Source organism: Phoenix dactylifera, unplaced genomic scaffold (genome assembly GCF_009389715.1).
Source record: "Phoenix dactylifera cultivar Barhee BC4 unplaced genomic scaffold, palm_55x_up_171113_PBpolish2nd_filt_p 001424F, whole genome shotgun sequence".
NCBI lineage: Eukaryota > Viridiplantae > Streptophyta > Magnoliopsida > Arecales > Arecaceae > Phoenix > Phoenix dactylifera.
In genome coordinates this window covers 22617-38126 of record NW_024068746.1, presented here as the reverse complement: position 1 = coordinate 38126, position 15510 = coordinate 22617, and the positions used below count along the sequence as shown (strand labels likewise).

At 38.3% G+C, this 15510-nt stretch overlaps 1 non-coding gene across 1 annotated transcript; it reads right to left on the bottom strand.

Annotated features, from left to right (window-relative positions):
* Positions 1–9261: 9261 nt before the first annotated feature.
* LOC120108606 lies at positions 9262–9367 on the bottom strand. Its single transcript, XR_005509894.1, has one exon. It is a non-coding gene; the product is annotated as a small nucleolar RNA R71 (small nucleolar RNA).
* Between the last annotated feature and the right edge of the window lie 6143 nt (positions 9368–15510).

Genomic DNA, 15510 nt, shown 5'->3' with positions numbered 1-15510 from the left:
TTGGTGGAAAGGGAGGAAGAAGAAGATGGGTTGCTGGTTGAAATAAGATTGGGTTCGAGGAGGATTGACCAATTAATAAAATTTGGGCACCAATCCTAGTGGACTGCTGAAATTGGTTAAATCAATTGCATGTAGGCTGAAATGGGATTGGTTGGACTTGTCATTGAATTGGACTCCAAGGGGGAACGTGAGGGAGTTTGGGGCGTGACGGAATTGCTGGTAGCTGATGTGGCAATCAAGGATGGCACACATAAGGGGTGGAGGCGTGAAACAAAGAAAAGATAAGGATAAGGTTAAGTTAGTTATGGAAGTCTTATCCAAACCAACCCAATTCTTTGAAGGCGTGAAAGGGAGGCGTCCCACCTTTTCCTCAGCCCTTTTGGCATCGCACCAAACTAAGAAGAGGCTCTCTTTATGTACACAAAAGAAAGGATTTTTTTTCAAATACCAAAATTCTGATTTCATTCTTCATACCTTTCCTTTAGAGAGAGGGAGGTTGGCAAAGAATAAGGATTACAACCAGAATTTTATTTGGACTCCTATCTATATAAGGACTCTTTTTTAAATTCAAATCTCCTAATTGATCAACTAGACAACTTGCCAATTGAGGTTTAGCCACACGCAGAAGTCCTTCTTAACATGAGAATGGGAGAAAAGGAAGAGGATTTCAGCCGCAAGCAAGAGTAGGACTCCATCTTGCGCATGAGATCAAATTCTACTCGTAAGAACCCTATCCAAATGACATGTAGCCACTCCTAATTAATTAATGACTTACTCAACACCTTCGACTCAATTTGATTAGGCGTTGAAGACACTAACTCATTGTGAATTAAATCACTTATTGCATGGACTCAATCACACCACAACTTGGACTTGATTTTTTTCTTACACACCTAGACCCAATGTGCCATGCCCAAGGGAATGAGGGAGATGCTCTTGCATCATGTTTCTTGAAATAATTTGATAGATTTTTTTATTAGTAATTATGGATTATTCTTTTGCATAAATGTATTAGTTTATTTATCTCTACCACTACCTAAGTTTGGGATGACATGTGCATGAATCAAAATGTAGGCCCTGCATGTCTTATGCAGTTAACCCTAAGGATGTGCGTCCATCTGTCACATGCTCGGCTCGGGCCATCGAGTCTAGGCATGACACTTCACCTACAAGTTTTTCTATTCAACACTAAGAGGCCTTAGGCTAAGAGGCTTTATCATTTTTTGAAATAATTACTAAGTTATAGTATGTCATCATTGATTATAACTAAATGCCTAACCTAAGATTATTTATAAAGTTTTTCTAATCATCCCTTATTTACACTCTATTTCACCCTATATATCACATCACATTTCCTACAATTGCCTTAAAATGTTAGAGATGAGTTCTCCCCATTTTTCTTATTTGTTGATTTGTAATATACCCCTTTTATGGCTACCATTAAAGATTTCGATAATGCATGGTTGTATTTCTTTGGAAATCAAAAGCTAGTGCATTTTCACTTGTTAACCTATTGACATTTGGTCTTGTGATATATTGTGCATATCAAATAGATCCTAATTCTATTTGGGCAACATTTATGCACCTTTCCGTCTTTTAGGTTCATGATATCTCAAATCCTTTTTCTAGTGCATTTTCAGTATGTCCTCAAATTGGAGTAGCTATGACTTATACAAGCATGTATGTTATCAAAACTTGATCCCTACAATAAAGAGATCTTATCATAAATTATTCTCATATTTTCCACGACAAATGGACATGCTAGCTGCACAAATGATGTTAATGCTATAAGTGAGCAGTCGAAAATGGACCCAATATGTATAAATGAATGTATCGGGGAAAAAAAGAAAACTGAAAAAGTCCATGAAGATAAACTATCCTTATCACCATTTAGTGTTATCGTATTTGGTTATTGCCAAGAAAAAAAGGAAAAAAGTATGCATTAGCATCCAAGGTATTGATAGATTTAACCATTGAGAGATGGGAGTTCTTAGAAAGTATAGAAAGGCAGAATTAGCAACAAGAATTTGTGGCTCAAAAGAAGATACAACATTATTGACTCCCCAAAAAAGCACTAGGAAAAACAACCTAATTAAAGGAACCATCCAACAAGTAAAGAAGTTCTTTTGAAATAGATGGGAAAATTAAGTCTTCTAATAGTAGGGAGGAGAAAATATTGAAGGTTTATGGAATTAAGTTGTCGACAATGAACTTGACAAGACAAACATATAGTTAATCTAACACCAATAAACTTGGACTCTTCAATATTAAATTTTATGCATATCGAAAGGGGTAGAGCCTAATGCCAAAATTGGATGTTTGATTACGAATAAACGAAGATGCTCATAGAGCATTTACTATATCAATTCTCGCAAAAAATCCTCCATATGCTGAGGGACAAACCATTTATGTAGGTTTGATTCATGTAAGATGTTTATAGATTAGGCTTGGTCCATTTGACTGGTTTAGTTGAATACGACCCAAAAAAAGGGAGGGTGCACACACATGCTCAGCATGTGCGATGAAGGAAGTAGACTCCCGATGGGAGTCTCCTTCCTTCCGACTTCGTTGGACAAATCCAATGCCGAGGCGGATTCCGACCTCCTCTAGCCTATTTAGAGGCCCCTTTGATCTTCTCTTCGATCCCACCGGAGAATCTAGGCTCCCGATCAAAGCCCATCACTGGATTTTTTTGATTCCCTCTCTGTTTGCTGGTTGTTGTTTGTACCCTTACTGCAGCCAATCCTTGTTGGAAAACCTGTTAAGGACCCTGCCCCCTTGAGCTATGTCTCTCATCTTCCTTCGGGGTCATTGGAGCTTCGATTTCAACCGGTGATAACCAAAATTTGCTCGAGAAGGGTGTTACCCATGTTTCCCCTGTTTTTAGAAATGAACTTGTTCCTTCTTATTTTTGGTTAGTTCTACCGTCGGGGCTTGTCGTCGGGGGTCTCTCTCCGGTGCCCCGCCGAGGTTTATGGCCGAGGTTTCAACTGTCGGATACCTCTATTCCACAGTTTAAAGGGGCGGAACCTGTGTTTATTTGATGGGTTTGATAGTGTCGGCCATCAGTCGCCATTGACCATCGGCCACCCGTTGGGCGACCGCAAGTCCCATGACCCCAAGCACCACCGCAGACACTGTTGTTACTTTGAATTTGGCTGCTGAGTCGCCGAAATAGTCGTGAACAGGGTCTCCCCTATTTCACATTCTTTTCTTTTGTTTTGCTTGTGATAAGTGCTGATTAATCTATAATTTAATATTCTTTTTCCAGCACTTATCAATGTTCTTAAACGGATAACTACTTGTTTTACCATGAAATTGAATAAACAATGAAATAAATTTAAATTATGAGGTAAATAATACTTTTCTTAAAACAGACTCTGAATTGTCTCTCTTCTGGTTGAGATCTTTCATAAAAACATATAAGGAGGAGATTGTGTTGACCCGAATTATTAACCTGATGGAGTTGCAATCAAGCTAAGGGTATAATTCAATGGGCCTTGGTCCTGGTTAGATTGAAAGTTATAATTATATGGAAAAATATTTGATTAACCCTTTTATTAAGTCACGGTCTGATCTGGTTGAGTTCAATCTGAAGCGGTATGGTAAGAATTAAATGTCATTGGGCTCGAGAACAAATTCAAGCAAATCAACAATCATGACCCACCTCAAACCCAAAGTCAATTCCCAACCAATGCCTTGCGTGCCTTCATATAAAATTTATAATTTTAAAATAAAAAAATAAAAAAATAATAATAATAAATAATAATAATAAAATAATAAAATAAATAAAATAATTTCGGGAAGAATTACTGGAAACACTGTTCATATGAACAGTATCCCGTGAAAACACTGTTCATATGAAAATGCGTAATGAGGCTTATGAAAATGCTAAAATTTATAAAGCAAGGACTAAAGCTTTTCATGATAAAAATATTAACCGTAAGTCCTTCGAACCTGGTCAAAAGGTTTGGCTGTTCAATTCCAAGTTGCGACTCTTCCCGGGTAAACTTCGCTCTAGGTGGGATGGACCATTCGTAGTGAAAAAGGTTTCTCCTTATGGTGCAGTAGAGATCCAACACCTCAATGGTGGACATGTTTTAAAAGTCAATGGTCAAAGGTTAAAACCTTATGTAGACTGTATTGCCGACGGGCAATTGATCGAATCCCTTAATTTAACGAACCCTGTTTATAAAAATAATTAAGGACCCACTGTGTCTGGCTGAAGACAATAAACTTAGCGCTTGTTGGGAGGCAACCCAATTCTCTTAGATTATTTCTTAACATTGAGGACAATGTTAGGTTTAGGTTTGGGGGTATTCATCTTGATTTTCATCCAAAAAAAAATTAAAAAAATAAAAAAAATAAAAAATAATAATTAAAAAAATCATTTTTTTAAAAAAATAAAAAAAATATTATTTTTTTTAAAAAAAATGTGTTTATTTTCATTTTTTATAAAATAATAAAAAAAAGTTATTAAAAAAAAAGTTTTTGTTAAAAAAAAAACCCTAATTTATATACATTTATGCGAGAATGATAAACACACAAGGTATATAAAATCTAAAAAGCCCAATGACTAGTAGGAAGTAATACAAATTTAAGTTCTTTTTATTAAGTCTCTCTTAGGGAGTTGTAAGCTAATTAATACTTTGGAATTTCACTACACACTGGCCGACTCTTCTAAGGTCTAGGCTCGACATTATGTTGAGAGTATGGTAGTAACCTTGGACCCTGATGAATCATACTTATCTAATCCAAAAAAAAAAAAATCAATAAAAATGGATTTAGTCAGGTACATCGAAAAGGGCTACCTATTGTCAAAGATCAAGTGGGCTTGTGATGAGGACTCCGAGCATAAGTCCGTAGGGGAGTCTTGATGCCCGACACCTTATGCCAACTGGTGTGAGAGTTGTCGACTGATTGCTCGTTACACAGAGAAATCACCACAAGAGTAAAAGTGCACAATTTATATATCTTTCTTTAAAAAAAAAGAAAAAAAAATGTTGTATTGATCGAAAAGACAATAGTGTGAAAGCCGTCGTTGTAAAAATTCGAGTAAACTGGAATATTACAGATAAAGCCCGTGAGGTACTAAAGTAAACATCCACAACTCTCGAAATCCTGCAGATAAGATGATTTTGAATCAGTGAGTAGGTCTTTTCGACCAATCCTTGGAAACTACTAGTATTAACAATATTTTGGAGATCCGAACCCTTAGCTTGTGTACGGTCCAGATTTCACCGAGCACTCCAGTATAAATAAGTCTTACAACTCCCTAAACGGAAACTTAATGACTTTAACTTAGATTGCATACTAATCTAGAATTTGGGCTGACTTAGTAAATAAAACCGTGTGTGCTTTGAAATTCTTATCATTTATGTATCTTAAATTATATTTTAATTAAAAAAAAGTTTTTTTTTCTAGCTAGTATGCACTTGGAATTTGAAGTTTCATCAATCGAATTAAAAAAAAAAAAAAAAAAACAACAACAACAACAACAAATTAATCATAACAATAAATGATATTGAAGTTTGTGGGTATCTTCACTGGAAACCCTCACGAGACTATAACTCGTCCACTAGGGTAACCTAGGTGTTTAAAGCCTTGTTGCATATGGTAAATGCAATCGCGATGCCTGCGAAAGTGAGTTAGAGCTTTTCTTTAATTTCATTTTGCTCGAGGACTAGCAAAACATAGGTTTGGGGGTGTGATAAGTGCTGATTAATCTATAATTTAATATTCTTTTTCCAGCACTTATCAATGTTCTTAAACGGATAACTACTTGTTTTACCATGAAATTGAATAAACAATGAAATAAATTTAAATTATGAGGTAAATAATACTTTTCTTAAAACAGACTCTGAATTGTCTCTCTTCTGGTTGAGATCTTTCATAAAAATATATAAGGAGGAGATTGTGTTGACCCGAATTATTAACCTGATGGAGTTGCAATCAAGCTAAGGGTATAATTCAATGGGCCTTGGTCCTGGTTAGATTGAAAGTTATAATTATATGGAAAAATATTTGATTAACCCTTTTATTAAGTCACGGTCTGATCTGGTTGAGTTCAATCTGAAGCGGTATGGTAAGAATTAAATGTCATTGGGCTCGAGAACAAATTCAAGCAAATCAACAATCATGACCCGCCTCAAACCCAAAGTCAATTCCCAACCAATGCCTTGCGTGCCTTCATATAAAATTTATAATTTTAAAATAAAAAAATAAAAAAATAATAATAATAAATAATAATAATAAAATAATAAAATAAATAAAATAATTTCGGGAAGAATTACTGGAAACACTGTTCATATGAACAGTATCCCGTGAAAACACTGTTCATATGAACAGTATTTTTACAAATACATATATATTTATGTATAAATATAAATCAAATAATAAATAAATTAATAAATAATATCCACTGTTTATCTTCTTCTTCCCGATATCCCACTGTTTATCTTCTTTCCCCCCTCCCCCGCAGTGCATCCGGGCCGTTCCGCTTCTTCCCGTTGATCCCGCGTCGATCCGCCGCCCGTGCCAACTCCCAGCAGCCAGCGATGCAAATCCTCCACGCGGTACAGCCGGCGACCAGCTCCTCCACGATCACCGTGCGTGCAGCCAGCATCCCAGACCATCCGCTCGTCCCAGCGCGTTCACAGCAGCAGAATAATTGCAGCACCTCCCGTCGATCCGGCCCTCCGCTTCTATTCTCTCCATGATGCATCCAAGATCCCGGCATTTTAGCCTCTTCCGTTGTCCATGACACACCTGGATCCACCTCCCGGAACTCCAGCACCCCAGCAAAGCCGAGTCTTTCCGGATTTCCTCACGCGTCCGTTTCTTCTCCAGCCAGCATCCCGGAAGACCCAATCCCAGCCGCATCATCCTCTTCCGCGTGCGACCTGGTCGATAGCCCCCTCCCAGCGATCCCGCAGCACCCTCCATTCCAGATCCGCTCCTCTCAGCGTCTCAGCCTCTTCTAGCCGTCCGCAATCCATCCCGGCCGCCCGTGATTCTCCCCCAGATTTCAGCAGCCCGAGATCCATTCCCCCTTCCCGAATGAGCACCCCGGACGATCCTCTCCACGCGATCCATTATTGGAGGAGTCTATATAAGAAGGAAGGAGGGGCGGTGCCAAGGGGGGAGCTCGGTTCGGAAGAAAACAGGGGAACCCCTGTTTCGGTGAAGAAGAAGAAGGAGAAAGCCGAGAGAAAGAAATAAAAAAAGAAGAGAGAGGGGAGGAGAGAGAATAGTTTGTGATATATTGGGAAGAATGGGAGGTGAAGGCTTTCATTTGAAGATGGAAGGACATCCGGCCACCATGCGCGGCTAAACGTCTAGTCTAGGGCTGGATGAAGCCCTAGCAATGTAACAGGGCATTGTAGTTCTTACTCTTTTAATCTTTTTGGAGTTTGTTTAAATTCTCATTCTCAATGAAAAATTATTTTATGATGTTTAAACCTTGAGCATGCCATTTACCATTCATGTTTGCTAAAGTAGTCTAAGATGATCCATGCCTAGGAAGATGAGGTGTGCTACACCCTAGATTAGCATACTTAGGTAGACACTTCATGCTATACCGAAGATGGATCTTCCTAAAACTCTTTATGTTTTTATTTTAAAAGGCTTGTAGCCAAAATTGCATGCCTCTCCAAAAGATAAAAACTAAGAACACAATCCTCGATGCAATGCTATGTGGTGGATTCCAAACCCTAGATCTATTTACTTTGATAAAATTTCAATTCGTACTCATAGATTAATTTAGTTAAATCAAGTTAGCAAATCCTTCTTTTTGATTTATTTTTAAAAGAAAAATAACTTGTCTCTAATCTCTGTGGACCGACACCCGTAATCACTATCCTACGGAATACGTGCTATTGCGTGGTTTAATTTCAAAATTGAAAGAACCGATCAATTTTTGGCGCCGTTGCCGGGGATTGCTAGCATAGTTATTTTTCTTATTAAAAAAATTATTTAGAAATTAAAAAAAATTCTTTAAAAAAAATTCTATTATTGTTACTTTTCTTATCTTCTTTTTCTCTCTTACTAATTTTTATTTATTTATTTATTTTTTTTATCAGGAATCGAGGAAAAAAAATCTGGGATGATCAAAAAGAGAACTGCTGGAAAAGGAATGCTGTAGAGGTTTGCCTAAAAAAAAAATAAATTGCTGGAGAAATTTCCTTTGGTAACCTCTAAACTTTTCCTATTTAAATTAATTATTGGTTTGAAATTTTGTGGTGATTGTTTGATTTTAATTATAGCAAAATTGTGAATGCATGCTTGATACACATACACAAATCAATTTGCACATAGTAAGGGCAATCACCCCAACAAGATAAGAGCCGGATTTCATCACCGGACTCTTGCCCAACTTAGGTGAACTCAATCTCACATAGTGTCATCTTTAATTAAAATCAATTAGACATTGGCCCCTAGGGACATTCGAGCTCAATAGGACGAAGATCACCGAAGGTTGCACCAATTTCGCTCTGTGGCTTAGTTGATGTTTAGGCAAGCTTTGTCCCTATAAGGGAGACAGTTCATCTGTTCGAGGCAAGTGGGTTTTAAGTGGGACCTTTGCGAACGCAACGTGACCCCTCCACTTACCTGGGAGCTTACCTGGTCAACTCGGTTCATTAGACCGGATTGGAGGCTTAGGTGCCCTCTTCAAACCAGTTAGGAACTGTCTAGTGATTTTAGGACAAAGACTAGGATTGATATGCTTTTCTCTTTTATTGCATGCTTGATTGATCGAGTACTAGTGTATGCACGGTAGTCGTTCTAGAGTACAAAACCTATTACCTTTTGACCCTGAAATAGAACGAACCCTTAGGAACATTCGAGCTAAGATCAAAACATTAGGATCATCCCCACCTCTTAAGATGGCTGAAGAACAACCCAAACTCCTGAGGAAGTACTTTACTCCCACTATTTACACTTCCCCATCTTGCATTCAATTACCTGAGGTAGCAGCTGTACAATATGAAATAAAGTCTAGTGTGATCCAAATGCTCCCATCTTTTTATGGGCTCACCAACGAAGACCCATACAAACACCTAGATGAATTTCTTGAGATTTGCACCACTGTCAAGATTCAAAATTTCACTGATGATGCTTTAAAACTTAGATTATTCCCCTTCTCCCTTAAAGATAGAGCTAAGCAATGGCTGAATTCTTTAGAGGCCAATTCGATTCATTCCTGGGGTCAAATGCAACAAGAATTTCTTAAAAAATACTTTCCCATAGGAAGAACGAACCAGTTTAGACGTGCCATTACAAGCTTCTCCCAGACCGAGGGAGAAGAATTTCATGAAACTTGGGAGAGATTTCGTGACCTAATCCGTAAATGCCCACATCATCAAATACCTAAGTGGCAGCTAGTGCAATGCTTCTATGATGGATTGACTGAACGAAACCGTCATATGATTGATGCTGCATGCGGGGGGACTTTCATGCTTCGAAATGAGCATGAAGCATGGCAATTATTTGAAAATCTTAATGAAAACTCCCTCCACCATGCTTCATGTTCTCGTCAAGCACCCTCGAATTCTCAAAGAAGAGGAACCATTTGTGAAATAAGTAATTCTATGGACCTGTCTAGCAAGGTAGATGCATTGTCCCATAAGATTGACCAACTAATGATAGGAGGACATGTCGTTAGCTCTTCCCAAGCACAAGTGTGTGCTATCTGTTCTAGCCCATTGCATCCTATTCATGAGTGCCCCTCAGCACCCCAATATCCCGAACTCGTGCAAGAACACATCAATGCTGCCCAAACACAGCCCAGACCGGGTAATGATCCATTTTCCAATACATATAATCCGGGATGGCGGAATCATCCAAATTTTTCTTGGAGGCAGCAAGCTTCTAATACCTCCCAACCCTTCTCCCAAAATTTTCAAAACCCTCAGAATTTTCATCTCTACCGTCCCTCGACTCAATTTCAGCATCCTCCTCCTCCAACCCAAAGAAATACAGCCTTTGAGGAGAAGGTGTTGACTGCCCTTCAAGGTTTGGAGGCAAATACACAACTATTGCACTCTCACACACAATCAATTGCTAAGCTAGAATCCCAAATGGGTCAACTAGCCAATGCATTAAATAAATGAGAGGAAGGTAAGCTTCCAAGTCAACCAATGAGTAATCCAAGGGGACAATACGTGGCTCAAGAAATCCGATTAAATCATGAGCAAGCCAATGCTTTGACTACCCTAAGGAGTGGTCGTATAATAGATAATAAGGTTGGGGAGAGTAACAATAAGGAAGATGAAGAAAAGGAGAGGAATGTTTCACATGAAAATCCAAAACCTTCTTCAGCTAGTCCACCATCTGTCACAACCCATACTCCAAAGGCTCCATTTCCTGAAGCACTTAATGCACCCACTCCCTTTGGCAAGAAGGGAACTTCACTAGAAGAGATGATGGAGGTGTTCAAACAAGTTAAAATCAACCTTCCACTTCTTGATGCCATCAAACAAGTTCCCTCCTATGCCAAATTTCTCAAAGACCTTTGCACACAAAAGCAAAAATCTAGGACACATGTGCCTAAAAAGGTCTTACTTACTGAACAGGTAAGTTCCATTCTCCAATATAACACCCCTCCAAAATTCAAAGATCCTGGCGCTCCCACTATTTCCTGTGTCATAGGAGATAACTCCATTGACCGAGCGCTCTTAGATCTAGGGGCAAGTGTGAATCTTCTACCCTATTCAGTCTATGAGAAATTTGGGTTAGGTGAATTAAAACCTACCTCGGTGTCCTTACAATTGGCTGATCGATCTGTGAAGATACCACGGGAGATGATTGAAGATGTTCTTGTCAAGGTAGACAAGTTCTATTTTCCAGTAGATTTTATCGTCCTTGACATGGAACATGTGCCCAACCTAAAAAAACAAATCCCTGTGATTCTTGGTCGTCCCTTTTTAGCAACAGCCAATGCATGCATCAACTGTAGAACTGGGGCAATGGATATATCATTTGGGAACATGAAAATTAAATTGAATGTTTTTCATGCCGCTGACCAACATGTGAGGGAAGACGAGTGTTGCCTAATTGACGAAATGGATGATCTTGTAGAGGAAGCCCTTTCCTATATCTTAGCAGATGACCCCTTAGAGGCATGTCTGGCCCATTTTGACATTGACAACCTTGATATAGACAAGGCCATAGAAGAAGTTAACATCTTACTTGACAATCAATCTCCAGTGAGTTCCCTTCCTTGGAAGAGCCAACCTGAACCTCTTCCTCCCATTGCTAGCGCACCACTTTGTCCTTCCATTGATTCACCACCTAAACTTGAGTTAAAGCCACTTCCAACAAATCTTAAGTATGACTTTCTAGGACCAGAAGATAGCCTCCCTGTAATTATCGCAGCCAACTTATCTACTGAACAGAAGGGTAAACTTTTGAGGGTACTAGAAGAGAATAAACATGTCATAGGATGGTCTGTAGCCGATTTGAAAGGGGTTGACCCCTCTGTTTGCATGCATCGAATTCATCTCGAAGATGATGCAAAGCCCACCCGAGAAATGCAAAGAAGACTCAATCCTAATATGAAGGAGGTAGTCAAGAAAGAAGTGGTGAAGTTATTAGATGCCGGAATCATTTATCCAATTTCTGATAGTAAGTGGGTGAGTCCGACACAAGTGGTACCCAAGAAATCAGGTATCACTGTGGTTGAAAATACGGAAGGAGAATTGATACAAACACGCACAACCACGGGTTGGCGCGTGTGTATTGACTACAGAAAACTTAATTCGATGACTAGGAAAGACCATTTCCCTCTACCTTTCATAGATCAAATTTTGGAACGGTTGGCTGGTCAAGGTTTCTACTGCTTCTTAGATGGTTATTCTGGATATAACCAAGTACCTGTCTACCCGGACGATCAAGAGAAGACCACCTTTACTTGCCCATTTGGGACATTTGCATATAGGAGGATGCCTTTTGGACTATGTAATGCACCCGCAACTTTTCAACGATGCATGATGGCCATCTTTTCAGATATGGTAGAAAACTTTCTAGAAGTGTTCATTGATGATTTCTCAGTTTTTGGCCTATCTTTTGATGATTGTCTAGACAATTTGACCTTAGTTTTGAAAAGATATAAGGAGACCAACCTAGTACTAAGTTGGGAAAAGAGCCATTTTATGGTTCAAGAAGGCATAGTTTTAGGACACGTCGTGTCCAAGAAGGGCATTGAAGTAGATAAAGCCAAAGTCGATCTTATTTCCAATCTTCCTCCACCAAAAACTGTGAAACAAATCCGATCATTCCTTGGCCATGCTGGTTTCTACCGTCGCTTTATTCAGGATTTTAGTAAGATTTCCAAACCCTTATGCAATCTTCTTGCCAAGGACACTCCCTTTGTCTTTGATAAAACATGCGAGGAGGCATTTGAAAATCTTCGCTCGAAATTGACCACTGCACCTATCATACGGCCCCCTAATTGGACGCTTCCATTTGAACTAATGTGTGATGCATCCGACTATGCTATTGGGGCAGTCTTAGGGCAACGGCTAGATAAAGTACCTCATGTCATTTACTATGCTAGTAAAGCACTCTCAGATGCACAATTAAACTACACCACCACTGAGAAAGAGTTGCTAGCAGTAGTATTCGCACTAGACAAGTTTCGATCTTACTTATTAGGATCCAAGGTTACCGTATTCACTGATCATGCTGCCCTTCGACACCTTCTTGCAAAGAAGGATACCAAACCCCGTCTGATTCGATGGATTCTTTTACTACAAGAATTTGACCTAGAAATTCGTGGCAAGAAAGGAACTGCAAATGTCGTAGCGGACCACTTATCTAGGATTCTTCTTGAGCCCTCTTGTAAAAATACCTCACCCTTGCACGATTCTTTTCCAGATGAACAATTATTTGAGGTACAAAGAATAAAAATGCCATGGTTTGCAAACATAGTGAATTACCTTGCCATAGGACGAATTCCTGATGATTGGTCAACTCAAGATAAGAACCGATTCTTTTCACAAGTAAAGTTCTATTATTGGGATGATCCTGATTTATTCAAGTATTGTCCCGATCAAATCATCCGTCGATGTGTCCCTGAATGTGAATTTCAAAGTATTCTTTCATTCTGCCATTCACAAGCTTGTGGGGGACATTTTGGGGGTAGAAAAACTGCAGCAAAAGTTTTACAAAGTGGATTTTATTGGCCCACACTTTTCAAAGATGCCCATAACTTTTGCCAAACTTGTGAACGGTGCCAACGGATGGGTACCATCTCTCGTAGAAATATGATGCCTCTCAATCCTATTTTAATTGTAGAAATCTTTGATGTCTGGGGTATTGACTTCATGGGCCCTTTCCCACCATCCTTTGGTTTCGAATATATTCTGGTAGGGGTTGATTATGTTTCAAAATGGGTAGAAGCTGTCGCCACTAAAACTAATGACCACAAGGTTGTGATTAAATTTTTACATGAAAACATCTTTTGTCGTTTTGGTACACCCCGAGCCATTATCAGTGATGGGGGATCTCATTTTTGCAACCGATCTTTCGAGGCTTTGGTTCGCAAATATAACATCACCCACAAAGTTGCTACCCCATACCATCCCCAAACGAGTGGACAAGTCGAGGTGTCCAATAGAGAGTTAAAACACATCTTAGAGAAAACGGAACGTCCCGATAGGAAAGATTGGTCTCAAAGGATAAATGATGCACTCTGGGCTTACCGTACCGCCTACAAAACTCCTATTGGCATGTCCCCCTACCGATTAGTTTTTGGTAAAGCTTGTCACTTACCAGTAGAACTTGAACATAGAGCTTTCTGGGCTATAAAAAAATTTAACTTAGACATGGCAGTGGCTGGTCCTCACCGAAAACTCCAACTAAGTGAACTTGAAGAATTGCGTAATGAGGCTTATGAAAATGCTAAAATTTATAAAGCAAGGACTAATGCTTTTCATGATAAAAATATTAACCGTAAGTCCTTCGAACCTGGTCAAAAGGTTTGGCTGTTCAATTCCAAGTTGCGACTCTTTCCGGGTAAACTTCGCTCTAGGTGGGATGGACCATTCGTAGTGAAAAAGGTTTCTCCTTATGGTGCAGTAGAGATCCAACACCTCAATGGTGGACATGTTTTAAAAGTCAATGGTCAAAGGTTAAAACCTTATGTAGACTGTGTTGCCGACGGGCAATTGATCGAATCCCTTAATTTAACGAACCCTGTTTATAAAAATAATTAAGGACCCACTGTGTCTGGCTGAAGACAATAAACTTAGCGCTTGTTGGGAGGCAACCCAATTCTCTTAGATTATTTCTTAACATTGAGGACAATGTTAGGTTTAGGTTTGGGGGTATTCATCTTGATTTTCATCCAAAAAAAAAATAAAAAAATAAAAAAATAAAAAATAATAATTAAAAAAAATCATTTTTTTAAAAAAAAATAAAAAAAATATTATTTTTTTTAAAAAAAATGTGTTTATTTTCATTTTTTATAAAATAATAAAAAAAAGTTATTAAAAAAAAAGTTTTTGTTAAAAAAAACCCTAATTTATATACATTTATGCGAGAATGATAAACACACAAGGTATATAAAATCTAAAAAGCCCAATGACTAGTAGGAAGTAATACAAATTTAAGTTCTTTTTATTAAGTCTCTCTTAGGGAGTTGTAAGCTAATTAATACTTTAGAATTTCACTACACACTGGCCGACTCTTCTAAGGTCTAGGCTCGACATTATGTTGAAAGTATGGTAGTAACCTTGGACCCTGATGAATCATACTTATCTAATCCAAGAAAAAAAAAAAAAACATCAATAAAAATGGATTTAGTCAGGTACATCGAAAAGGGCTACCTATTGTCAAAGATCAAGTGGGCTTGTGATGAGGACTCCGAGCATAAGTCCGTAGGGGAGTCTTGATGCCCGACACCTTATGCCAACTGGTGTGAGAGTTGTCGACTGATTGCTCGTTACACGGAGAAATCACCACAAGAGTAAAAGTGCACAATTTATATATCTTTCTTAAAAAAAAAAGAAAAAAAATATTGTATTGATCGAAAAGACAATAGTATGAAAGCCGTCGTTGTAAAAATTCGAGTAAACTGGAATATTACAGATAAAGCCCGTGAGGTACTAAAGTAAACATCCACAACTCTCGAAATCCTGCAGATAAGATGATTTTGAATCAGTGAGTAGGTCTTTTCGACCAATCCTTGGAAACTACTAGTATTAACAATATTTTGGAGATCCGAACCCTTAGCTTGTGTACGGTCCAGATTTCACCGAGCACTCCAGTATAAATAAGTCTTACAACTCCCTAAACGGAAACTTAATGACTTTAACTTAGATTGCATACTAATCTAGAATTTGGGCTGACTTAGTAAATAAAACCGTGTGTGCTTTGAAATTCTTATCATTTATGTATCTTAAATTATATTTTAATTAAAAAAAGTTTTTTTTTCTAGCTAGTATGCACTTGGAATTTGAAGTTTCATCAATCGAATTAAAAAAAAAAAAAAAACAACAACAACAACAA